Source organism: Elgaria multicarinata, chromosome 5, assembly GCF_023053635.1.
Source record: "Elgaria multicarinata webbii isolate HBS135686 ecotype San Diego chromosome 5, rElgMul1.1.pri, whole genome shotgun sequence".
Taxonomy (NCBI): domain Eukaryota; kingdom Metazoa; phylum Chordata; class Lepidosauria; order Squamata; family Anguidae; genus Elgaria; species Elgaria multicarinata.
In genome coordinates, this window is record NC_086175.1 from 137,665,922 (window position 1) to 137,692,813 (window position 26,892).

At 44.3% G+C, this 26,892-nt stretch overlaps 1 protein-coding gene across 4 annotated transcripts in view; it reads right to left on the minus strand.

Moving 5' to 3' along the window:
* STIM1 (stromal interaction molecule 1) overlaps positions 1-26,892 on the minus strand; it is a 109,809-nt gene that overhangs the window by 66,580 nt on the left and 16,337 nt on the right. The window lies entirely within an intron of this gene.

Below are 26,892 nucleotides of genomic sequence, written 5' to 3' on the forward strand. Positions count from 1 at the left end.
AGGGGGTGCCCTTTTGATCATACTGCATTTTCCTGGTGTTTGACATGTGGCAACCCAAGAGAGGGACAGGCACCCCAATTGTAGAACTCCCCTCACCCCCCTTTTCATGCCAAGTCTTGCAAGCTTTTGAAGCCAACTAAAAGCCTATTTGTTCACCCAGGGCTTTGACTTAATCTATGTTAGCGCATCGTGTAGAATTTACTTATTCAGTGCTTCTGGTTCTGCATTTTACTGTTTTATCAGTATGATATGGTTTTATTTTGTTGCATTGGTTTTGTACCCTGCTTTGAGATTATTTTATAATGAAAAGCCAGTAATAAACTGCATCAATAAATTGCAAACATAAATTGTTACCATCAGGCGTTTGCTTGTACTTTACAGAAAGAAGTGGGACCACAGCAATGACCCTGTGAGGACAGCAATGGTAGAATGCAGTTGGAAGGACTGTGGACAGATTGCTCTCACCCCTGGGAGCAGCGTCTCCCTCAGGAACAGGGTCACAAAGATCAAGGCATGAACCAAGCCTGTTTATAAGCTGCTGTGGGAATGCTGAGCTCTGGTCTGGTCAGATCAACATTCAGAGCTGTTGCTTCAAAGAGAAAAAGGCAGCGGTTGGAGGGTGTCTACAAGATCTTCCCTTGGCCTTAAGGATCTTTGGTGAGATACCACTACCACCACCTTGGTGGGATTACAGCAACAGCATGATGACTTCATGACTACTCACCACTGCCACAAAAGAAGGGAAAAGAAGCTATAGTACTTGTGCAGATGGAGTTTACATGCTTGCAAGGTTGAAAAACCATCAGGTCCCTTCCCATGCTTTCCACAAGGTTGGCAATCTAAGAAATCACCATTCCCAGCAGACATCATGTGAGCTACTACCACAAGATGTAGTGATGGCCACCAATCTGGATGGCTTCAAAAGGGGGTTGGATAAATTCCTAGAGGCAAAGGCTATCCATGGCTACTAGCCCTGTTGGTTGTGTGCTATCTCCAGTATTTGAGGCAATAAGCCTGTGTGCACCAGTTGCTGGGGAACATGGGTGGGAGGGTGCCGTTGCACCATGTCCTGCCTTGTTGGTCCCTGGCAGACGGCTGATTGGCCACTGTGTGAACAGAGTGCTGGACTAGATGGACCCCTTGGTCTGATCCAGCATCAGGGCTCTTCTGGTGTTCTTATGTTCTCGTTACCTTGACCAAGAAAGAGACATCATATCCTCTTCACAAAGTCTGGATCATCTCATAGATATCCTCAATAGTAATCCAAAACGGTAAAGGGACAGAATTAATCCAACTCTTAAAGCATTCCCTTCTACGGGGCATCTTCTAACAATAACCAGGATTCTGGAGCATTTGTCATTGTCCATCCCAAGGTACAATGCAGAATGCCCCAGCAACCTGATTCCACCATTATAGGTGACCTGTCATTAGTTTTGTAAGCCTGACTGAACAACTTACCAACCAAGTAGAGGTGCAATCCGCTAGGGACATCTCCTGCAGAACCCCCCAGAGAAATGTATGGGGCCTACACAAGTGCAAAATGTTGGTCTTGTGAAAGTGGAGGCTGTTTACATGGGGCTCACAGAAGAGAAATATCTTTAGTGGATCATGCCCACAGCACTTTGGAAACATGAAGGTTGAGTATATCTTCTAATGATATAATTCAGTTTGGCTATTTCTGCTAAAAAAAAAAAAAGTCCAAGGAACTGGCTGAAAGCCATTCAAAAATTAAGTAGGTAAGCCCCAGAAAGTACTAGGCAGCACAAAGAGTGCTCAGAGAAATGAAGGTTCCTTGGCAGCACCACAGGGGAAGCACCAAGACAAATACAAGAGCAATGCTTATTTGGAGCTAACTCCCTCTTGACCAGATATAAAAGAGGGCAGGGCTCCTACAGGTTTAACTGTTGCAATAAAGAGGGAATTTCACCAGGTGCCGCACACATACAAATGACACCTTCTGAAATTTTTGTGAACCGCCCAGAGAGCTTCAGCTATTGGGCGGTATAAAAATGTAATAAATAAATAAATACCTTTTTCAATACAATTGTTAAAGATCATAGAATCATAGAATAGCAGAGTTGGAGGGGGCCTACAAGCCCATCGAGTCCAACCCCCTGCTCAATGCAGGAATCCACCCTAAAGCATCCCTGACAGAGGGTTGTCCAGCTGCCTCTTGAAGGCCTCTAGTGTGGGAGAGCGCACCACCTCCCGAGGTAACTGATTCCATTGTCGTACTGCTCTAACAGTTAGGAAGTTTTTCCTGATATCCAGCTGGAATCTGGCTTCCTTTAACTTGAGCCCGTTATTCCATGTCCTGCACTCTGGGAGGAACGAGAAGAGATCCTGGCCCTCCTCTGTGTGACAACCTTTGAAGTATTTGAAGAGTGCTATCATGTCTCCCCTCCATCCTCTCTTCTCCAGGCTAAACCTGCCCAGTTCTTTCAGTCTCTCTTCATAGGGCTTTGTTTCCAGACCCCTGATCATCCTGGTTGCCCTCCTCTGAACACGCTCCAGCTTGTCTGCGTCCTTCTTGAATTGTGGAGCCCAGGACTGGACGCAATACTCTAGATGAGGCCTAACCAGGGCTGAATAGAGAGGAACCAGGACCTCACGTGATTTGAAAGCTATACTTCTATTAATGCAGCCCAAAATAGCATTTGCCTTTCTTGTAGCCATATCGCACTGTTGGCTCATAGTCAGCTTGCGATCTACAACAATTCCAAGATACAGGAGCCCTGCCCTCCTTTCCATATGGTCACCCTATGTACATTGCCTACTTATTATTTATTTATTTATTTATTTATTTAGCACCATCAATGTACATGGTGCTGTACAGAGTAAAACAGTAAATAGCAAGACCCTGCCGCATAGGCTTACATTCTAATAATATAAACTTGTAAACTTGTAAACTTGTTTACAATGTAAACTTGTTTACTTGTAAACATGTAAAGCTACATCAAACCACCATTCCATCTCGCTCTCCCAATGCTGTCTATTCTGGCAGGCGACAGTTCTACAAAGTCCCACATCTTTTCTGCCTTACTGCCAGAGATCCTTTTTCCTCGGATTGCACCAGGGACTCTCTGCATGACAGGCTTGGGGCTCTACCACCAAGCTGTAACCCACTCCTCATGTTCCATTGTTACATGACTTTTGAAGAAGGGCTTTAGTTCCAACCGTCAAAGCTCCAAAATATCCATGAATGGGAGCCAGTTAGGTAGCTAAAGCAGACACAAACTGCCTTGTCGTCATCTTCTGCAGAGGAAACAGAAAATGCCAGCCTCACCCACAGCACACTGAGCTGACACAGGGACAAGTGGAGTGAGGCCAAGAGTTTTCACTACGTTATCAGCAAGTGGCACTTTGCTCCAGCTCAAACACAATCCACTTCCTTGAAAACGTCTTAGTTCTCTGCCTGGCCCCAAACAGCTCTGCCAAATAACGAAAGAGGTGGAAAGGCAGGCACACACACACAGAGTTAAAAAAGCAGAATTACATTTTCTTAATTTACATTTCCTCCCCCCGCCCCACCCACTCCGCAGAAGTGTACTATTTGGACAGGGAGAAAAAGCAAACATGCCTGGATCTCCCATCTGCAGCATGACTGGCAGCACGGATGTACAACAGCTTCTATATGCGACAGCAGAACTTTGTTTGCATACGTAATTGTTAAGAATGCAGCAATGTAAGAGTAGGATGTTGTGTATATCCAAAACACAGCAAAAAGCAGCTGTATTTTCTTCCCAGCAGAATCACAGTGAAGAAGAAAGCATTTCTTGTTCTGCAGAACTACAGAACTGCTCTTTCGAAGTGTTTCTCTCTATGAACCCCCAGGAACATTTCTTTAGGCTACTAGAATCTATATAAATAAAAATGTAAATGTTCGTTCGAAACAGACGTTATATCTCCGAAAGTTCTTCACCGATTGCTTTGAAATTTTGACACAACGTTGCATTCGAATACGCGAGCGTTGTTATGTAACTATGTTCTATATGGGGTCAAAGGTTTGTCTTAAAATCGAAGAAATAGGCCTCCTCAAAACCAGTCCTGCTGATCATTATTATTATTATTATTATTATTATTATTTATTTATTTATTTATTTATTTATTTATATAGCACCATCAATGTACATGGTGCTGTACAGATTGCACAGTAAATAGCAAGACCCTGCCGCATAGGCTTACAATCTAATAAGTTGTAGTAAACAATAAAGAGGGAAGGAGAATGCAAACAGGCACAGGGAAGTGTAAACAGGCACCGGGTAGGGTGAGGCTAACAGTATAGAGTCAGAACAAACTCAACATTTAAAAGCTATAGGGAAAAGAAAAGTTTTTAGCTGAGTTTTAAAAGCTGCGATTGAGTTGGTAGTTCTCAAGTGTTCTGGAAGAGCATTCCAGGCGTAAGGGGCAGCAGAAGAAAAAGGACGAAGCCGAGCAAGGGAAGTAGAGGTCCTTGGGCAGGCGAGAAACATGGCATCAGAGGAGCGGAGGGCACGAGCGGGGCAATAGTGTGAGATGAGAGAGGAGAGATAGGCAGGAGCTAGACCGTGAAAAGCTTTGAAGGTCAACAGGAGAAGTTTATATTGGATTCTGGAGTGAATCATTGTGACATCGCCAACCAGTAGGCCAATCCGCTGCCTCTGCCTCCTCTCCTATTTGCATGTTCTCTCACAATTGGCTGAGTGAATATAGATGTCACACCTGAGACAGTTACACGCTCTGAAGAAAGGTAACTGCCAGGAGTTTCCACTAACCTCCTCACTGTAAAAACATCCTTTTTAAAAAAACCAAACAATCTGCTTTACTTCATCCAAATAATGCCTCGCAGAAGATCACACTTAGGTCGTCATACTCGCGGAGCGGAAGCACTGCGACGAGAAATTGCAAATCAGACTGAGGAAGAACGGGCATCAGCAAACGAGAGAAAAAGAAAAAGAATGCCTCAAATACGTGCCAAGGAATCAACCAAGCAACGTTCAGCCAGACTTGAGGATGCACGATTGCGAGCACGGCAATCGCGTTCTACAGCTTCAGATCTGCTTTGTTCTCAACAGAATAAACACAACAGGCTGAGAGTGGTTGAAAGACGTCAACGAGAAACAGCACATCAGCGTCAAACACGACTCCTTGGTAAACAATCATATGATTACAATCGCTTTGCATTCCGGTACAACCCAGCTGATGATTATAGTTTGAGGCGGCATGTTTTCATCTGCACTGTGACTGAAGTGTGTCCTTATTGCAAGGCTCTTAAATTTAATGGAGAAACAAAAGGAATGTGTTGCGCTGCTGGAAAAATTAAACTGCCTCAACTTGGAGAACCACCAGAGCCATTACAAACTTTGGTTGCCGGATATACCGCAGAATCAAAGCCTTTCCTACCTAACAACAGGAAATACAACTCATGCTTCCAAATGATGTCGTTCGGCGCAGAAATCATCACAGCTCCATTTATGCCAACTTTCAAAGTCAAAGGACAAATTTATCATAAAGCCGGTTCCTTCCTTCCGTTTCAAGATAGTCAACATAAATTCCTACAAATGTATTTCATTGGTGATGGCAATGATGAATTGAATGCACTTTGCGGAATTTATACCGGCATAAAAAGGTCCGTCGTTTCAAAACTGCAACAGCTACTTCACGAAAAAAACAATTTAGTACATTTGTTCAAAACAGCAATTGACATGATGCCATCTGATACACACAAGATTGTTATTCATGCTGACAAAACGCCTGCTGGAGAACATGTGCGAAGATTCAATGCTCCAACTATAGACGAAGTGGCAATTGTTATAGTCGGAGATCAATCTTGACAGCACCTTTCAAAGGTGAAGATGTCCTCATTCCTCGCATTCCTATGATTCCAACAGATATGCCATTTCAATTTAAGAGATTGCAATTCCCAATGCGATTGGCGTTTGCAATCACCATCAACAAAGCTCAGGGCCAATCTTTAGAATTGTGCGGTTTAGATCTAGACACAGATTGCTTCTCACATGGACAATTATATGTTGCGAGTTCTAGAGTCGGCAAACCAGACAATCTCTATATCTACACAGACAATGGAACAACTAAAAATATTGTATATCCACAAGCACTGGGAAATTAAACATATTACATCCGCTTTGTCTTTTCTTTCTTTTCAATTTAACCAGACTGAGCCACAGCAACGCGTGGCAGGGTACAGCTAGTCATTAATAAAAGGCCTGGGGAGAATGTGCTGAAGGCACATCATGCATTTTTGCTGTTTAAACACTAGACCAGGACAAGAGCTGGCCCATACTTAAGCCATTTTCAGCTCTCCAAAGAAAGAAGAATTGGGTATGAGACCCACTAACTAAAAGACAGAATGAAAACTACCCCCCCCAATTTGAAAAAAAAAATGTTTGATTTCAAATGTATCAATTTAGAATAATAATTGTTTCTGTTAGAGAGCAGTAGCAGTCAACAGATTAAAAGGTGTCTTGAAGCTTAAGGATAGGATGCACTCAACATGTTCAGATCTTCCCAGACAAGTTTATTGGGTGGGGACGGGACTCTGCCGTCTAGAAACTGTAAGCCAGATCATGTTCTCTAGACTTTGTGACTGTCTCACAGAATGACTGAACCCCAGTACTGCAGGCAGGCCCAGAGGCATCCACTAACACAACCTCCTGCCCAAAGAAGAGTTTTCACAACTTCCTGAACACATCAACCCATATACCGAACACGTCTTTCAGAGTCATTATAAACCCACGTCTCCTGCAAGCCCTCCTCTTTCTGCTTTCAACTGACTGACTCACATAACCTTTCATTTGCAATTGCTTGGCAGCTTTTATTCTTGCAGTTTCACTGCAACATAACCCTAGGAAGACAGGGCCTAGTCACAGAACCTGGAATGTGCCTGCAGGCATCTGTGCCAAGCCTTTTCTCCTGCCATCCAGAGATCCAATTTCATTTCTGAAATATTTTCAGACTGAGCAACTCCATGTCCAGTGGAGCGTGAGGAGTTTCTCCGCAGGAGAAGCACAGTCTGCAGTCGAGCACAGGCAGAAGGGTCACAGTGGCGCAGGAGTGTGGGAGAGAACGCAAGTCTGCCTCAACACAGGCCAACAAACCTGCAGAGAACAACCCATCCCCAGGCAACTTCACTCTCTTTGGCTGGGTTCACCAAAGGGAGTGAATGTGGCTGAGTGTGGGTGGTTTGTTGAACTGTGGCTTAGTGTGTTATCTGAACCCAGGACATTTTCTGCAGGGTGGCTGTCAGGGATAGTTTTGGCACTGCTGTGGGGTCTTAGCTAAGATTTAATTAGAAGTAGTCTGGAAGACTCTGGGCCTATTCGGCCTCTGGAATGTCAGAATCTGTGTGAGTTGATCTCTGCCTGCGTCCTCAGAGCAAGTCACCTGCTTGCCTTGACTTTGGTAGAAAAGTGGTCTGTGAGAACTTGATAGAGAAAGTAGCATGTTCAGAGGAAAGCAACCAGGAAGATCAGGGGTCTGGAAACAAAGCTCTATGAAGAGAGACTGATAGCACTCTTCAAATACTTAAAAGGTTGTCCCACAGAGGAGGGCCAGGATCTCTTCTCGATCCTCCCAGAGTGCAGGACACGGAATAACGGGCTCAAGTTACAGGAAGCCAGATTCCAGCTGGACATCAGGAAAAACTTCCTGACTGTTAGAGCAGTGCGACAATGGAATCAGTTCCCTAGGGAGGTGGTGGGCTCTCCCACCCTAGAGGCCTTCAAGAGGCAGCTGGACAGCCACCTGTCGGGGATGCCTTAGGGTGGATTCCTGCACTGAGCAGGGAGTTGGTCTTGATGGCCTTGTAGGCTCCTTCCAACTCTACCATTCTGATTCTAACCATGCAGTGTCACTTATTTTTTATTGAACAAGCCGCCATGATTTGAGAACCCATGATTTGTTGTTGGTTTGTTCAGGGTGGTTGACAAATCACACTGCATAGTTAACAAGCCACCCTGCAGAAAACGTCCTCAGTCCAGTCAACTCGCTAAGCCGCAGTTCAACGAACTACCTACAGTTCAACAACAACCCATACTTGACCTCTGAGTATGGGTTAACGTGTTGTATGAATATCTTCTTTGTCTTGGGCTGTTGTGAGGCAATGCTGAAGTCAGTAACTCAATGCTGCTACTGGAAAAGGTACTGCTTCGTCTGATCTCTCTCGATCTCTCTCTCTCCCTCTCCCTCTCTCTGTCTCTCTCTGTGTTTGTGTGTGTGTGATTATGCCACACAATTTGCCTGTTAAGCAGCAGAGGAGTAAAACATATCTCTGCCCAAATTGCTGCTCTGAGTTTTCTGGGCTGGAGAAAAAGCTCAACGTTTCAACTTTAGCTCAAAGAACAGGTTGCTTGCCTGTAACTGTGGTTCTTCGAGTGGTCATCTTCTATTTTTTTATATATATATAGGTATAAAAACAAACTAAGAAATATGAACAAGAAAAATGAAAACTATAAACTTGGCTATAGCTATCTCAATAGAGACGCAAAGAAATTCCTAACGAAGCATCCTTTTAGCAAGGTGGTAAAAGAGAACAGAGGAGAAGGGCAGAAAACCCGAAGACATGCGCACCTCAGCTTTGGAAGTTTCCCAAAACGACCTCCGTGCAGGCGCAGAGCCCATATGATGCACAGAGACCACGATGAAGAAGCAATGGTTTTCAAATCTGTCTAATACCCTTTCCACATCAATATTTCTGCTGAGAAATGCCTGTACGTTGGAAAGGATTTGGGCAAGGGTTGCAAGGTGCACACTCAGTACTCTCAGGGTGCAGGCTAGTCCTGTTGGGCCCCAGTGACACTCTGTGTGAACTGTGAGCATATCCTAGCACCTCCCTGGGGCTGTGCATTGCAGGGTGAGATCAGTAGTGAAGGTCATGTTGTCTTACGGGGAACCTTGTCCGCCTCTACTGATCTTCTCACTGAAGGGATCTCAGGAGGCTTCCAAGGAACCATACACTCCTCCACAACATCGTTTGAGAAGCGTTGCTGTAAAGCCACAGAATCCCCTGTTTCCACTTCTGAAGGACTCTGCATCCAATGACATAAGCACACTGCTTTATTTAGTCCTGGTTGATGTACTGCCCTTCATAATATTGATCATAGGGTGGTTTACATAAAATGTAATTTAAAACAAAAGAAAAAATGTATACAACAAACTAATTTAAAGTAACAAGCAACGCAATTAGCACAATACACAATTCAAACAATAAGATAGACATTTCAGTTCCAGTGTTTTAAAATATCGCTTCCTCTTAACACTATTTTTAAATACAAAACATTAAAATGCCTGTCACCTAAAAAATAATAGACTGGTTGCTGAAGGAGCCACAGCCGGACTGAGAAAGCCGTCTCCTTTTTGCCCATGAGATTTCCCACCTGGAAAAACAATGCAACGCTTTGGCATGCATGGCTCCTTCCCCGGGTTTCTTTGCGGTGTTCAGAACTGATGCAGAACACCAGCTGGGATGAGAGTGGGCAGACTAAAGTAGAGCTCAGACAAGCTCAATGCTGGTGGGGGATGCATGTGGCCTGGAACGGATCCATTGACCTGGGATAGCTGAGGTAACTGTGCTGATCAGGGAAAGCAGTTGGGGGTGCCTCTGTGCCCAGGCTTGCTGTCTGAGTAGTTGCTGCTGGAGTGCCTTTTAGCATCTGCACTTCACGTGGAGGCTCTGTTACTTTCAAGACACGGATGATCCTTCCACACTGATTCATGCTTCTGTAACTTGCTTACGGCAGTGCAATCTACTTAGAGATGCCCATGAAGATAGCTCAGAAGCTTCAGCTGGTGCAGAATACACTCCCTCTCTTTCAACAGTTATGGGGAAGCATTCTCAAATTCAGTCTGTTCGGCACTAGCTACAATGATTACTTCCAGGCCCAATTAAAAAGCTGGTTCTAACCTTTGAAGCCCTATATAGCCTGGAACTCAGGTACCTACTAAAAGACCACCTTTCCCATTGAGCAGGGGGTTGGACTCGATGGCCTTATAGGCCCCTTCCAACTCTACTATTCTATGATTCTAGCCCACTGATCAACTGAGATCGGGTCAGGTTCCATGACAGTGGCAGGAGCAGGGCCTTTATTGCAGTGGCTCTGAAGCTCCGGAATACCCTGCCCACATAGAATCATAGAATAGCAGAGTTGGAAGGGGCCCACAAGGCCATCAAGTCCAACCCCCCGCTCAATGCAGGAATCCACCTTAAAGCATTGCTGACAGCTGCCTCTTGAATGCCTCTAGTGTGGGAGAGCCCACAACCTCCCTAGGTAACTGGTTCCATTGTCGTACTGCTCTAACAGTCAGGAAGTTTATAACAGTCAATCATTATTCCTTTTCTGATTTATATAATCATGAGGTTGGGAGAAACGGACTGATTCTAGCTCAACTTGCTTGGAAACGTGAAAGGTCATAAACACTTTTGCTGCTGCAAGTGGATGATGGAAGTTAGTGGCAGGAGCAGAGGTTTTTTCCCACAGCCGTTAGTGAGTCAATAGCTCCTGTCAGCAACAGCCCACATAACAAGTTAGCAATCATTTGGAAAGGTAAGAAGGAAAGTTGAAGGAAGCCAAAAACCACATCCAATGAATCATTTGGAGAAACGTACAAAAGAGCCATCCAGCTCAGCAAGTGCAGCTCTGCCTCCGAACCTTGGCTGAAACTGACCTTGCTCACAGAACTGCGGGAACATTTTGACCTCCTTGGGTCAAGGCAAAGGTGTCACAGCACACACTCTTAACAGATGAAGCCCCCAATTTAAGCCCTGGCACCTCGCATCGAAGTAGTTCAGGCACAGTCCTGGGAATGTCCTTGCCTGGAGACCCTGGATACTACTGAAATAAACTGATCACTGACCTCACTCTGTATAAAGCAGTTCCTTACAGTTGCATCAAATTTTTGAAGGCTATTTAGGAAACCGTCTTAAAAGAGCTTCAAGGAAACTCATCCCAGCTAATATAACTTTTGCACTCTGACACAGAGTGAAGTAATACAGCATATACACACACACACACAACCCAGAACATATACAAATCTATAGTGTGACTGCACTTATAATACTATGTACTGTTCCAGTCACAGCATCTCAAAAATATTATTATAGAGCTGGAAGAAGTGCAGAAAAGAGCAATCCTAATACTAGTGATCTAATAGGGTCATCCAATGAAGGTGAGCGGTGGGAGATTCAGGACAAAGAAGAAGAAGTCCTTCATCACACAGTACAAACTATGGAATTCGCTACCACGAGATGTAGTGAGGGCTGCCACTTTAAAAAAAGAATCAGTTAAATCTTTTTTCTTATTAAGATTTCTTTTTTAAAAAAGATTTTATTAAGATTTCTATTGGTCATTAAAAAGAGAAACAAAAATTGGTCATTAAAAAGAGAAACATTAAAAAGAGAAATAAGGTGGGCCAATAATTCCCTGACCCTATTCCCCAGTCTATCCAACCACCCAAAGACAGAAAACTACTAGAACAAGTGGTCAGATATAGAAGAGATAGAACAAACAATAAAGACTGAGTATGGAAGCAGAAAAAGTAACGGGAGGTACAGGAGAGAGATAAAGGAAAAACATAACGGAAGACATGGAGTCACTGTTTAAAAAGACAGACTGAAAAACTCAACAAATTGAGTCAGGGGTGCCTCAGTGCTGCTAAGAAGTCTTTGTTTTAGCACGAAATCCAGCATGTCACCAACTGAGAGGTTTACCAAGGGAGATATATGGGCCTTACAATATTTATTATTTTATTAAACATTTGTATCCCACCCTATATCACTGGGATCTCAGGATGGCAAGATAACCCCCAAAAGTACATCCATGAATAAAGCACCCGGCATTTACAAAGTGCTGCTGCACCCGCATCCTGCTTGTGGATTCCTGGTCAACAGGAATCCACAAGTGGTTGGCCACGGTGTGCACAGAGTACTGGACTACATGGGCCCGTGGTCTGATCTAGCATGGCTCTTCTTATGTTCTTAATAGGCATATATTGCGGTGATGTAGTCAAAGTAGGATTATTCCTAGGTTCCGCATTCTGACAAAATTGTATGATTTTGGCCCTGGAGACTCTCAAAACAATTTTAGTGCCTTCTATATCTTAGCCCGCAAGACAGACCTCAATATAACACAGGTAAGCAGGAATGAGTCAGTTGCGCCACACCACAGATATATGCAGTGCAGATGAGCCGAGATAAACCAAGGAAGTGAAGAGAGCCATGTCTCATTTCATGGCTTCCCTATCTCAGTTGTGGCAATCTGGCTTCAAGCACGAAACCAATCAACTCAGAAAACAGGAGCTGCTGCATCAACAACAGGGTGACAATCAGCCAGAGTGACTCAGGATTCCCACATCTACACCAAGCAGGATATTCCACTATGAAAGCGGTATATAAAAGGCAGGAGCCACACGACTGCTTTATAGTGGTATTGAAGCGCACTGACAACCGTTGGGGCCCACTGACACATACCATATACCGCTTTCATAGTGCTATATCCTGCTTGGTGTAGATGTGTCCTGGGCCCCAAAAGTTGTCAGTTCACTTCAGTAACCACTATAAAGCAGTAGTGTAGATTCTGCAGTGCACTTCAATACTGGTATAAAGCAGTCGTGTGGCTCCTACCTTTTATTTACTGCTTTCATACCTCTTTCATAGTGGAATATCCTGCTTGGTGTAGATGAGCCCCAAGATTAATCTGCAACAGTGGGATTCTGTGCATTGTTAGAAATTCAACAAATAAATAACTTAAATATTAAATAAATAATAATAATAATAATAACTAGGAGGAGGACTTTCTCTGTTGTGGCACCCCGGCTGTGGAACGAGCTCCCGAGAGAGGTCCGCCTGGTGCCTGCACTGTACTCCTTTCGTCGCCAGCTGAAGACCTTGTTTTCTCAGTATTTTAACACCTAAATTTAAACTTTGCTGTTTTAATTCTGTATTTTAATGCTATATCAATTTCTGCTGTGTGGTTTTATCCTGGTTGTGTTTTTTATATTGTATTTTGTATTTGGGTTTTTGGATTGTTGGATGTTTTATTATGTTCTTAATGGTTTTAATTTTTGTGAACTGCCCAGAGAGCTTCAGCTATTGGGCGGTATAAAAATGTAATAAAATAAATAAATAAATAAATAAATAAACTCTTTGCCTGGCAATTCCATTCATAACTCCTGAAGTAGAAAAAGAAAAGATTGCGATGAGAGAGAGAGAGAGAGAGAGAGCCTGCAACATTCCTGGAGATGTTTATGGGCAACCGCTGAGCACAACACACATACAACATAGGTGAAAATAGACTGGTGTCTCTGCTTCATATTTTGGCAAGCCGGGCAATGGGAGGGGAACCTCAACAGCAACACAGCCCAGCCCAAGGTTTGTCTATATACATTCCTGGGATTTTTTAAGATGTTTTCATTTTTTTCCCCAAGACATTTGGCTCACTGCATCCTAGCCAGAATAAAATGACAGCTAATTAGAAACCAAACACAAGACTTTGGCAAGTTGATATGAGTACAGGCAGTCCTTCAAATCAGCTGGCCATTTAGGGGTTTAAAGGCTAAAACTAGCAACTTTGATCCAGAAACTAATAGGCAGCCAATGTAGTTGGTGCAGGATAGTTGTAATATGAGCTGAACACCTAGTTCCCACCAGCATCCTTGCCACACACCACCTTTAAAGGCAGCTACATGTAGAGGGCTTTTCAGTAATTGAGCCTGGAGGGAAACAAGGCATGTGTTACAGAAACAAGGTCCGTTTTTTTCTAAATGTGTGTCTCAACTAGTGAACCAGCTCCAGCTGGTAAAAACCATTCCTGGCTACTGCTGACACCTCTGCTTCTGAGAAGGTGCTGAATCCAGGAGTACTCCCAAGCCCACATACCTGGTCATTTAAGGGGAGTCCAACCCATCTAGAACCAGTTGTACACCTCCATCCAGATCAATGGACTTCCCAACCCACAATACTTACATCTTATACGGATTAAGCTTCAGCTTGTTTGCCCTCACCCTCATCTACCTCCACTGCCTCTTTGAGAACAGAAGATAAAAGAAAGAGGTAGAGTTTTGTGTCATCCATATAAGGAGAATACTTTAGCCCAAACATCTGGATTACTTAAAAACATACGAAGTGCCATGCTGGATCAGACCAAGGGTCCAGCTAGTCCAGCACTCTGTTCCCACAGTGGCCAACCAGCCATTGGCCAGGGATGAACAAGCAGGACACGAGTGCAACAGCACCCTCCCACCCATGATCCCCAGCAACTGGTGCACCCAGGCTTCCTGCCTCAAATAATGGAGATAGCACACAACCATCATGGCTAGTAGCCATGGATAGCCTTCGCCTCCAGGAATTTATCCAACCCCCTTTTAAGGCCATTACTTCATCCATGCATCCACACTGATGTGGTGCCAGTGGCAATACAACAACAACGTCCTATAAACAAACTCTAGAGTTATGCCAAACTCTATTCTACATGTAAAGGTATCCAACAAAATTGAGCAGGTAAATTAAAATGGGGATATATTGGTTGATTTAGAAACCATCTAGACTTGCTGATGGGACCAGATAAATAAAATAATTCAAAAAGTAAATTTTAAAAACACATTTATATCCTGCATTTCTGCCATCACGAAACTCCAGCCACCATGCTTGATATTCCCACCCAGGTGGTCTCCCATCCAGGCACTGACCATACCCAGGTGGCTGCAGCTCCTGCCTTACACCATGTCAAGATGACAGTATATAATTATCCAGAAACAATGTAGCCAAGCTTCAATCTCTCTTTTTGGAGTATTTTTTTTCCAGTTTGGAAGGAGTTCTGTGCAGCCTGAAAGCTCACTTCCAGGACACTGAACATTATGTTTGTTGTTGTTTATTCGTTCAGTCGCTTCCGACTCTTCGTGACTTCATGGACCAGCCCACGCCAGAGCTTTCTGTTGGCCGTCGCCACCGCCAGCTCCCCCAAGGTCAAGTCTGTCCCCTCCAGAATATCATCCATCCATCTTGCCCTTGGTCGGCCCCTCTTCCTTTTGCCTTCCACTTTCCCTAGCATCAGCATCTTCTCCAGGGTATCCTGTCTTCTCATTATGTGGCCATTTAGTTTTCACGGCAAGAATACTGGGGTGGGTTGCCATGACCTTCCCCAGGGATTGTATTTAGTCTGACCTCTCTGCCATGACCTTCCCATCTTGGGTGTCCCTTCACGGTTTAGCTCATGGCATCCTTGAGGTGCTCAAGCTCCAGCACCACGACAAGGTAACCATCTCCTTTGCTGGACATTATATGGTCCACTAAAAGATATCAACTTACTTACTCCATATTTTGTAAGACAAAAGACCTGATCCTAAACATAATCGACAAAAAGCAGGCCCCACTGAATTCACAGAAGCTTATTCCCATGCAAATGCACACAGGATTCTGCCTACTTAGTATTTAAAGTAAGAATCATTCATCATTGTAGTTATCAATGCTTTTTCATTTCCATTTCCAAATCACAGGTCAACACATGGCCCAAATGTCACAAAACGATTGCTAGCTGAGCTATTCCGCCTTGCTTAAAAGTGATCTTTTTCCTCACTGTCCATTTGCACTTTGAGGCACAAACTTTTGATGCAACATAGGAGATGCATTTGCAGTCATGGAAACAGGCCTGCAACATAACCACAGCAGCTTTATCAAGGGGAAATGTAAAGAGCAATGGAAGAAGCGCCTCATTTGCCTCCCTGGGGGACACAGTTACATCCTGTTAATAAATATTTCAGTTTGTGGATGACTTGAGAGCTGCACTGGGCAATGCTGGCAAGTTTGTTTGTACAGTTTAGCCTATCTCATCCTGGCTTGTCAACACGCAATTGGCATGTATTAAAAGAACTGCCTCGCTTGGCTCTACTCTCAGCCTGACTCACTGGGCTTGGGGCGGGCCACCCCCTGTCCGATTTACCCGGCCGGACTCCTTTAGTTCTGCCCACTTTGTGCTATCCATTTCACTTCCCAATTCTCATGCTCTAGTTAATGTCATCTAGCTAAAAAGTCAAGGTTTGCAGCATTGGTGTGTGTGGGGGTGGGGGGGGGGGGGTGTACAAAGGGTTTCAGCTTTCCCAAAACAAAATAAACGGAATGGCTGTCAGAGATTGCTTTCAACCAAAGTACAGGATGACCAGTTCAACGGAGAGTACAGTAAGAAGAACTTGAAGCTGTTCTCGTTTGGGGCAGCCACTGTGCCTTTATTTATTTTTTCCTTTCCTTTTCTTGAAATCATACATGAGCCCTGAACTCTTTGGACTAGACCCATTTAAAAAATTCTATTGACCGGGCTAGCAGAGTTCTGCTACAGAAGAAAGACCCTCCAGCTCACATTCCAGGGGATTACTTATCGCTGGCCTCACCAACAGAGCTGTTTCCTCACAGGCAGACACTGGCCGGAAACTCAGTTTTATAGTATTTATAGTTCTGTATTTATTGAGAGATTTACAGAGGTCTATTAATAGTCCAACACGAAACTATGCAGCCCCCTCCTACATTGGTCCAGGAGAGGCAGAGAGTCTATCGCTTCTGCAAGCACATCCAAATCTTTAATAGCTCGAGTGCAGGACATGGAATAACGGGCTCAAGTTAAAGGAAGCCAGATTCCAGCTGGACATCAGGAAAAACGTCCTGACTGTTAGAGCAGTACGACAATGGAATCAGTTCCCTAGGGAGGTTGTGGGCTCTCCCACACTAGAGGCCTTCAAGAGGCAGCTGGACAACCATCTGTCGGGGATGCTTTAGGATGGATTCCTGCACTGAGCAGGGGGCTGGACTCGATGGCCTTGTAGGCCCCTTCCAGCTCTGCTATTCTATGATTCTATGAGGACAGCCATCCTCCTCCCCGCACCGCTTACCCCCTTCTCTGAGTCTTCTGTTCACTTGCTCAGGCCCACCCTTTCCACAGGTTTCATAATCAGCCACAAAGCCTGCGCAACGTGCAACACAGCAAGCCAACTAACAGGCCAAGTTTAAGGTGCTATTATGGTTAACATATAAAGTCCTGAACAACTTAGGTCCTGGTTCCTTTAGGGATCGCCCTGACCCATCTCTTCACACAGGCAACCCCAGCAGGTATAATCAGCAGTATACATAAATCAGTAATTATTAATTATTGTATTCTTTTATTGTTGGGTTTTATTGTTATGTTTTAATGGTAATGATACCGTATGTCCACCACTTGATAATTCTGCAGGAGGTGATATGTAATTATCGTAAAAATATACTAATTGCGCATGGCGGCCCATCACAGCCCTATAGACCTTGGTTTTGCACTGCACCTCGCAGATCGGTCAATCAGCTGGAAAGTGGCATATCATGGCTACTGGGTTACACACTGTGCAGGCCTGGACAGGTCAGAGGCAGAGGCAAGATTGAACCTCACTGGTTGTTCCCATAGTACTTCTCAACAACACTGTTTAACCCTTCCTAACAAACAGCACAATGTTGCTTGCTTCTGTGACCTTTTTCAGATTGTAAATGTCCACAGAAGAAACAGCACCACTACCTCCCTTGTAAGGTGTGTTCTCTTACTTCTGAGCCTCTGATAGGGCGGTAAATGCTCCTTTCGCTTACTGGTAAGTCAGTTCGCCACATCCCATCCCTTCTCACTGCTACTACTAAATCATAGAATCATAGAATAGCAGAGTTGGAAGGGGCCTATAAGGCCATCGAATCCAGCCCCCTGCTCAATGCAGGAATCCACCTTCAAGCATCCCTGACAGATGGTTGTCCAGCTGCCTCTCGAAGGCCTCTAGTGTGGAGAAGAGCCCACAACCTCCCTAGGTAACTGATTCCATTGTCGTACTGCTCTAACAGTCAGGAAGTTTTTCCTGATGTCCAGCTGGAATCTGGCTTCCTTTAACTGGAGCCCATTATTCCGTGTCCTGCACTCTGGGAGGATCGAGAAGAGATCCTGGCCCTCCTCTGTATGACCACCTTTTAAGTATTTGAAGAGTGCTCTCATGTCTCCCCTCAATCTTCTCTTCTCCAGGCTAAACATGCCCAGTTCTTTCAGTCTTTGTTTCCAGACCCCTGATCATCCTGGTTGCCCTCCTCTGAACACGCTCCAGCTTTTCTGCGTCCTTCTTGAATTGTGGAGCCCAGAACTGGACGCAATACTCTAGATGAGGCCTAACCAGGGCTGAATACAGTGGAACCAGTACCTCACGTGATTTGGAAGCTATATTTCTATTAATGCAGCCCAAAATAGCATTTGCCTTTCTTGCAGCCATATCGCACTGCACTGTTGGCTCATATTCAGCTTGTGATCTACAACAATTCCAAGATCCTGTTCCAATCCCACAACTGTAAGGCTGTCCTATTTTAATCAGGAGGCACCGTGCATGTGTCCACACACACCCAGCAAGCATTGGGTTTCTGTTTTTATTGTAAATTGCCTTGGCAGAGGTTACGGTTGAAAGGCAGTCTATAAACATAATAAAGAAAATAAAAATATTTGGTGGCTCTCATCTTTAGTGTAGAACAGGGTGTGGAACATTTTTCTACCGAAGGGTCACGTGCCCTAAGAAGTAACTTGTTAGGGGCTGCACACCAGCAATGGGTAGGATCAAAGCCAGGGGCAGACAGGCCCTTTTTCTCTCTCTCTTTCTGCCACCCTCTTCTCTCTCTCTCTTTTTCTCAGAAGTCTCTCTCTCTCTCCCTGCCTCCCCATCCAGCAGACAGCTAAGGAAGAGACATATTGCTCTTACCAGGGGTCTGAACTCATTGCTTGCAGAGGCTGCACAGATGACAGACCTTGTCACAGCCCACAGCAAGGGAGGCGTGTCCATTCCAAGACACGGGGGGGGGGGGGGTCCAGGCCACACCCCAAGGGCTGAAGGGAAAAGGAAAGGAGATGGTCAGTCAGCCACACAGTGGCAATGATCCACTGTGTGAACAGTCTACCTATCACCTTCTCAGACTCCCCTATGGGCTGCAGCCTGGCTGTAGGAAAACCCAGGCTACAGCCTTCTGGGCTTGCCACACACAAAAGGTTATGTTTGCACCCAAAGACAGGTGAAGCCCAGAAGACTGGATTCCCACCTTAGAGGCACAGGCACTTCACCTTGATGTATGTGTGACAAATTGGGGGGGGGGGGAGACTCCATAGCAGTAAACTTCCTGACTGTTAGAACAGTACAACAATGGAACCAGTGACCTAGGGAGGTGGTGGGCTCTCCCACACTAGAGGCCTTCAAGAGGCAGCTGGACAACCTTCTGTCAGGGATACTGTAGGGTGGTTTCCTGCATTGATCAGGGGGTTGGACTCGATGACCTTATAGGCCCCTTCCAACTGTACTATTCTATGATTCTATATGTCACAACAGCTCCCTCATCACACAATCCTTTTCCTCGACTACTGTTCATTCACTCTGATATACTCCTTCTACTTGCAACTCATTTGGCCCAGAAAGCCAAAGCAAACCATGTTTAAATCTGTGCAACAAGTAATCTGTCTATGATTCTATCCCAAATTGTAATCAAGAGGTAGCTCCAAGAATCACAACATTTGCAAACCTGTTCGTTGCCCCTGCAAGTATCATCAAGCTCAGCAGAAGCTATACAAAGTATTGAAGGTATGGAACAAGTCTACACAAAAGAGAGCCTGAAATCCCACCACCTCAAATGAAGACATCCTCAGCCAAAGGCACCAGAGGCAGCCGCAGCCTAAACCCATGGTCAATGGCTCACAACCCTCTTGTTAGCTACTTAGAATTCTCTCTAGCAGAGAGGAGTGAAATTATAGCTTTCCAACCAAAATATCCTCTCCCTCCGATACAGGCTGGCTGCCCACAACTGCATGGCAATGCGATTACACAATTCTCAAAGCATTTGGGGAATCTTAACAGATTAAATGCAATACACAAAAAGGGGAAAAAATAGTAATTCAGCATCATAGCAGGCCAAAAGAGAATTAAGATCTGAAGTATACAGAAGGTGCATCTATATTTTAAAAGTTGGGTCCTTTTATCAAACAAACTTTTATCAAACTTTTAACTTTTATCAAACATTTAACAAACTAGCTAAAAGTGGGCTAGATGGAACAACTATTAGGTGGATTCACAGTTGGCTACAGAATCGGACTCAAGGAGTACTTATCAATGGAACCTTCTCAAACTGGGGAGAGGCAACGAGTGGGGTGCCGCAGGGCTCAGTCCTGGGCCCAGTGCTCTTCAACATTTTTATTAATGATTTGGACGAGGAGGTGCAGGGAACGCTGATCAAATTACAGATGACACAAAATTGGGTGGGATAGCTAATACCCTGGAAGACAGGAACAAACTTCAAAGTGATCTTGATAGGCTGGAGTGCTGGGCTGAAAACAACAGAATTAAATTTAATAGGGATAAATGCCAAGTTCTACATTTAGGAAATAGAAACCAAATGCACAGTTACAAGATGGGGGATACTTGGCTCAGCAATACTACAAACTAAAAGGATCTTGGAATTGTTGTAGATCGCAGGCTGAATATGAGCCAACAGTGTGATATGGATGCAAGAAAGGCAAATGCTATTTTGGGCTGCATTAATAGAAGTATAGCTTCCAAATCACGTGAGGTACTGGTTCCTCTCTATTCGGCCCTGGTTAGGCCTCATCTAGAGTATTGCGTCCAGTTCTGGGCTCCACAATTCAAGAAGGACGCAGACAAGCCGGAGCGTGTTCAGAGGAGGGCAACCAGGATGATCAGGGGGTCTGGAAACAAAGCCCTATGAAGAGAGACTGAAAGAGCTGGGCATGTTTAGCCTGGAGAAGAGAAAATTGAGGGGAGACATAATAGCACTCTTCAAATACTTAAAAGGTTGTCACACAGAGGAGGGCCAGGATCTCTTCTCGATCCTCCCAGAGCGCAGGACACAGAATAACAGGCTCAAGTTAAAGGAAGCCAGATTCCAGCTGGACATCAGGAAAAACTTCCTGACTGTTAGAGCGGTACGACAATGGAATCAGTTACCTCGGGAGGTTGTGGGCTCTCCCACACTAGAGGCACTGAAGAGGCAGCTGGACAGCCATCTGTCAGGGATGCTTTAGGGTGGATTCCTGCATTGAGCAGGGGGTTGGACTTGATGGACTTGTAGAATCATAGAATCATAGAATAGCAGAGTTGGAAGGGGCCTACAAGGCCATCGAGTCCAACCCCCTGCTCAATGCAGGAATCCACCCTAAAGCATCCCTGACAGAGGGTTGTCCAGCTGCCTCTTGAAGGCCTCTAGTGTGGGAGAGCCCACCATCTCCCTAGGTAGCTGATTCCACTGTCGTACTGCTCTAACAGTCAGGAAGTTTTTCCTGATGTTCAGCTGGAATCTGGCTTCCTGTAACTTGAGCCTGTTATTCCGTGTCCTGCACTCTGGGAGGATCGAGAACCCGCTGTTCAGTGCAGGAATCCACCCTAAAGGATCCCTGACAGATGGTTGTCCAGCTGCCTCTTGAAGGCCTCTAGTGTGGGAGAGCCCACAACCTCCCTAGGTAACTGATTCCACCGTCGCACTGCTCTAACAGTCAGGAAGGTAGGCCCCTTCCAACTCTGGCAGTTTTATTGGCAGTTTTATTTTCGATTCCTTTCCTAATTATGCCCAACACGGAATTTGCCTTTTTCATAGCATCCACATATTGGGTCAACATTTGCATTTGTCTGTCCACTCCTAAGATCCCTTTCCTGATCACTCACCACCGGTGTACAAGCTGCATGAGACTAAAAAGGTGTGTGTGTATGTAAGTGTATGTGCACGTTTATTTATTTATTTATTTATTTATTTATTTCATTTATATACCACCCCCATAGCTAGAGCTCTCTGGGTGGTTTACAGAAATTCTAAAATGAGATAAAAACAAGTATACAAAATTTAAAATTCTAAAACACAGAACATTTTGTGAACCGCCCAGAAGGCTCCGGCTATTGGGCGGTATAGAAATGTAATAAATAAATAAATAAATAAATAAAACATACATACATGAAGCATTAAAAACCGTTAAAATAAACATGTGGGTGATTAAGTTGTGCTGCCATATGCCTGGGCAAAGAGGAAAGTCTTGACCTGGCGCCAGAAAGATAGCAGAGTTGGTGCCAGGCAAGCCTCGTCAGGGAGATCATTCCATAGTCTGGGGGCCACCACCACAAATGCCCTGTCCCTCATTGCCACACTCCGAGCCTCTCTCGGAGTAGGCACCCGGAGGAGAACCTTAGATGTTGAACATAGTGACCAGTTATATACACGTTGGGAGAGGCGTTCCACCTCCCTCCCAATCCCCTTTCCTTTTGTGTCATGTCTTTTAGATTGTAAGCCTGTGGGCAGGGACTGTCAAGAAATACTTTTGTAAGCCGCCGTGAGAGCCTTTTTTGGCTGAATGGCGGCATAAAAATCCTTAAATAAATAAATAAACAGGTATTATGGTCCCAAGCCGTGCAAGGCTTTATAGGTCAAAACCAGCACCTTGAATAATCAGGGCTGCTGTGAGGTAGAAATTCACTCTTGCACATTAAGGAGATACCACACTGGAAAAGGCGAAATCTGCTGAATGCGCCTGTAATACAGCTTTGTAAAAACGCAGGCGGTTCTCTAGTTGAAACCAAACTCTATCCAACATTGAAGCATTGTCACACAAAACCTCGGAGGGCCATTGCCCCCTACATAAAACTTTTGGTTCTGCAAGGTTGCAGATATCAAACACACATTTGTTTCTAAAAAGATCAATTCAGTTCCCTTCGCATTTCCTGCCAAGTATCACTTTGCTTTCCCTTCTCCTTCCAATAGCCTAATTACAGAGTGGGTTCAGACAACACAATAACCAACAGTGTTTTAAATAGTCGACCATTGGTTATTTAACGCACCATGGGTTATTGTGTTGTGTGGAGGGCACTGTTGGTTATTTCCTTGGCCACCGCTGGTTATTTTGTCAGCCACAGAGTCACAAGGAAAGAGCAGTCAAAGCGGCGGCTGCCACTGTAGTCCACCCAGCAGGATAGATTTTTGGCAGCAATGGCTGATGGGATACTAGCGGGAGGACTAAGGGGGGTAGAGAGGGCAGGGGATGAGTGAGTCAACTCAGCGTGGACTAACAGTCAACTCAACACTGATCCTATTCCACACTACGGTTGATTATTATCATGTTGTGTGGGCAGTACCCCCTAGATAAACAGCTATCGAGTTGATTATTACCCTACCGTTGACTAGCGTGTCGTTTGAACTCAGCCATTTTCTCCTTTTTCTGTCTCTCTAGCAAATCATACAAAATAATCTAAACAGCTGGCAATGGTCAAACACAATCATATTTAGTTATCACCTCTGTCTCTTATTCACATGAAAAAGATTAGAAGTGCCAGAAGTTTGAATAAGGACAATGCTATTCATACATAGTTATGCGTACAGCCAGAAAATGTATTTCAAATTCCTAGAAACAACCTTTTAGGGAAGGGCTTGTTTTTAGGAGCTAGTATCAAGTTCTTAGATACCAGTGACGCACAAGAAATATTTATTCATATTTTAGTTAAGACATTCAATATAATCACCTGGGCAAAACACCTAGGGTTATTACATTATCAGTCTATTATATTGACTGGAGGCTACATTAACTCAGGAAGGAACAAGTTTTAAATATTTCCATTGTATTATCCTACTATGAACAAAGACCTGTCCAACACAGAGATCAAAGGCAGTCTTTTATCTAAAAAGATCATCACATTTCCCTTCAAGCTTTAAGTCCACTAAGTGTGTCAGCTGAAAGCAATTGTTTTGATCTGCACACAAACTTTAAGCAGCTAGAAGAACAAAGAACCTGTTGTTTCGGGAGTCATTTAAATGTAGATAAAACTCAAGTTGAACTGTCTGCCCTCTGAACTTTCCCTGAAAGGGTCACAAAAAGCAAATCTAAACAAGGCAATTCCCAGAAAAAGTAGGACAACTTCCTCTATCTGTGAATGTTTATGCAGAGGGGCTGATTCCCACATTTCTAGAAAAGGGTCACTGCAGTATTCCATAAGTTATTAATAAATATTGTGTTGGTAGTGGCAGACGACCCCAGAGAAATATAGACAAAGGGTGTCTGGCCACCTGTCCTACCTTGCAGAGTTGGAGATGCAGATACACTGGTTTGTCACAACTTTACACTGGCCCTTCCTTGTACTCTAAGTAACCACAACCAGTGCCTATACATCAGCAAGAGTAAGTTACTTGTAGCTTAAAACTGCTTTTGGTGAACGGGTCTAGTCCAATAGAAGCTAACTACTAGGTCTTTCATTCATGACCAGTCTTTACCTGTGAACCCTGGGAAATTCTCCTCATATATATATATATTAACTATTCATAAGAACATAAGAAGCTGACTACTAGGTCTGTCATTCATGACCAGTCCTTCCCTGTGAACCCTGGGAAATTCTCAAAATTTTTTGTTAACTATTCAGAAGAACATAAGAAAAGCCCTGATGCTGGATCAGACCAAGGGTCCACCCAGTCCAGCACTCTGTTAACACAGTGGCCAAGCAGCCATTGGCCAGAGACCAACGAAGCAGGATATGGTGCAACAGCACCCCCACCGAACCCACCCCCACCCACCCATGTTCCCCAGCAGCAGGTGTACATAGGCTGCCTCAGATACTGGAGGCAGCACACAACCATCAGAGCTAGTAGCCATTGACAGCCTTCTCCTCCAGGAATTGATCCAACCCCCTTTTAAAGCCATCCAAACTGGTGGCCATCACTACATCTTGTGGTAGTGAATTCCATAATTTAACTATGGGCTGTGAAGTACTTCCTTTTATTTGTCCTGAATCTCCCAGTAATCAACCTTATGGGATGACCCCTCTGGGTTCTAGTATTTTGAGAGAGGGAGAAAAATCCCTCACATTACAGCCCCTATATCTGAAGCTGCTAGGATTACTACACAGTATTTACTCACAGGAGCTATAACGTGTGCTTACCTTGCCGATCAGCCTGAACACATGGAGAGGCACCATCTCAGCACTAGCAAGGAACATTCAGTGCTGAGATGGAGACTCTCCATGTGATAGAGGTCCCCCACACATGGCATGCAAACGTTACGGCTCTCTTACCAAACCACTAGCCTCAAACATGGGGAAAGTCTCTTGTGAAAATTATTATACACAGAGCTCATCTATACCCCACTTTGAAATTTCTAGGCAGGGCAACCCTTCTAGAGGCCTTCAAGAGGCAGCTGGACCACCATCTGTCAGGGATGCTTTAGGCTGGATTCCTGCATTGAGCAGGAGGTTGGACTCGATGGCCTTGTAGGCCCCTTCCAACTCTGCTATTCTATGATTCTGATTCTCCTTGCTGCATTCTCTTTAGCAGGGAGAAAATCAACAAGACAATGGCCTTTACAAAGCAGATTGTTGCGGTGGAAGCAGGAGGAACAAGAGAGGCCTCCAACTCATTTTAAAAGGGGAAAGTCCCCCTGGATTCAAGCCTTTTTATGTGCATGCATAAACATAATTGCAGCCCAAAGCATTTTGGAGGGGCAAAAAATTTCTTGCCCTATCTAAAAGCCTCAAGATGAGTTATAACATCTGCCCTTGTTTCTTCCTCATTTGTATTCTATCTACAACACTGTGAGGTACATTAGCCCAAGAGAGAGAATAAACAAGAATGTTTGGCCAAAGCCACCCAGAGCTCTCATGACGGAGCAAGCAAGGATGTGAAGCATAGTTGGCAAAATGATTCTTTCCCATTATATTCATTCGTTTTCTTCATGGATAAGTCAGCAATTTCTCTCTAGTGATGTTAGTCATATGCTTAAGAACAACTGTACAGGACTGAGCCACAAACTTGCCTGTAGACTATCAAAAGCCTGCAAGCATAACATGGAACCCATAATTAACTGATGAGATGCATTGCCGCAAGGTGTGGTGACGGCCATCAACTTAGATAAAACTGGGATTTAGACAGTTTCATAGAGGAGGAGGATAGCCTATCTACCACTGACCTATCTACTACCATTAGCCATAATGGTAGTAGATAGGTCTTACCTGTTCATGGGCTTTCCAGAGGCATCTAACTGGCCACTGTAAGAAGCAGAAAACTAGACTGGATGGACCTTTGGTCTGATCCAGCAGAGGCCCTTCTAACATGGATGGTTCATTTAACCTGAGCCAAGCTCTATCCTAAAGGCTCATGAAAATGAGAAGAAAGCACTACCTCAGGTAGGTGCACATTATGCTGGTTCCAACAGATAGAAGACCCACAGACCATAGGCTTAAAGTTCCGCAAGGATATGCAAATTTTAGAATTTTAGAAAACTCAGGCAGAATATATGTTGCGATAACATATAATGAGTAAGTTTCAACTTTCCCATTTTTCTCCCATACCAGAGTTGAGAATGTTCAATGCTGATTACTCCAAAGTGATGGGACGGGGTGGGTGGGAAGGATACTTTTTTCCTTTTTTAGAAACTTAGACCAGGGGTGAGCAGAAGGAAAATTGGGATCTATTTATAGGTAGATCTCTGAATGAGTTGGAGTAGATCAGCAAGAGGTTCTGACACTCAACTATTTAACAACAAGAAAGCAACTTTTCTCATATAAATAAGGCTGCTGAAAGGAAGAAAGCTTGGAGTAGGCAGGACAGAAGTAGACTTTGGTGTGAAAGGACTATGTGCTCAGTTCTAGTACTGAAAACAAATTCCTGGGCTCAGAATGAGCTCAGATGCACCCTGTTCTTTAAATCGAAATATATGTCTCTTTTGCATCTGGTTGGTGGATCCTGGGGTCCTAGTAAAAAACCAAATAGGTTTAACAAGCCTGAAGTCTGCCCACCCCGACAGAGAGTAATATAGTTCAGCCAAGTCTTGCAGGTTCAGCCTGTATTCTGGATTCCATCACTCACCAGAAAGTTCACTGATGATATAAGTCTGGATATCACTCATTTCA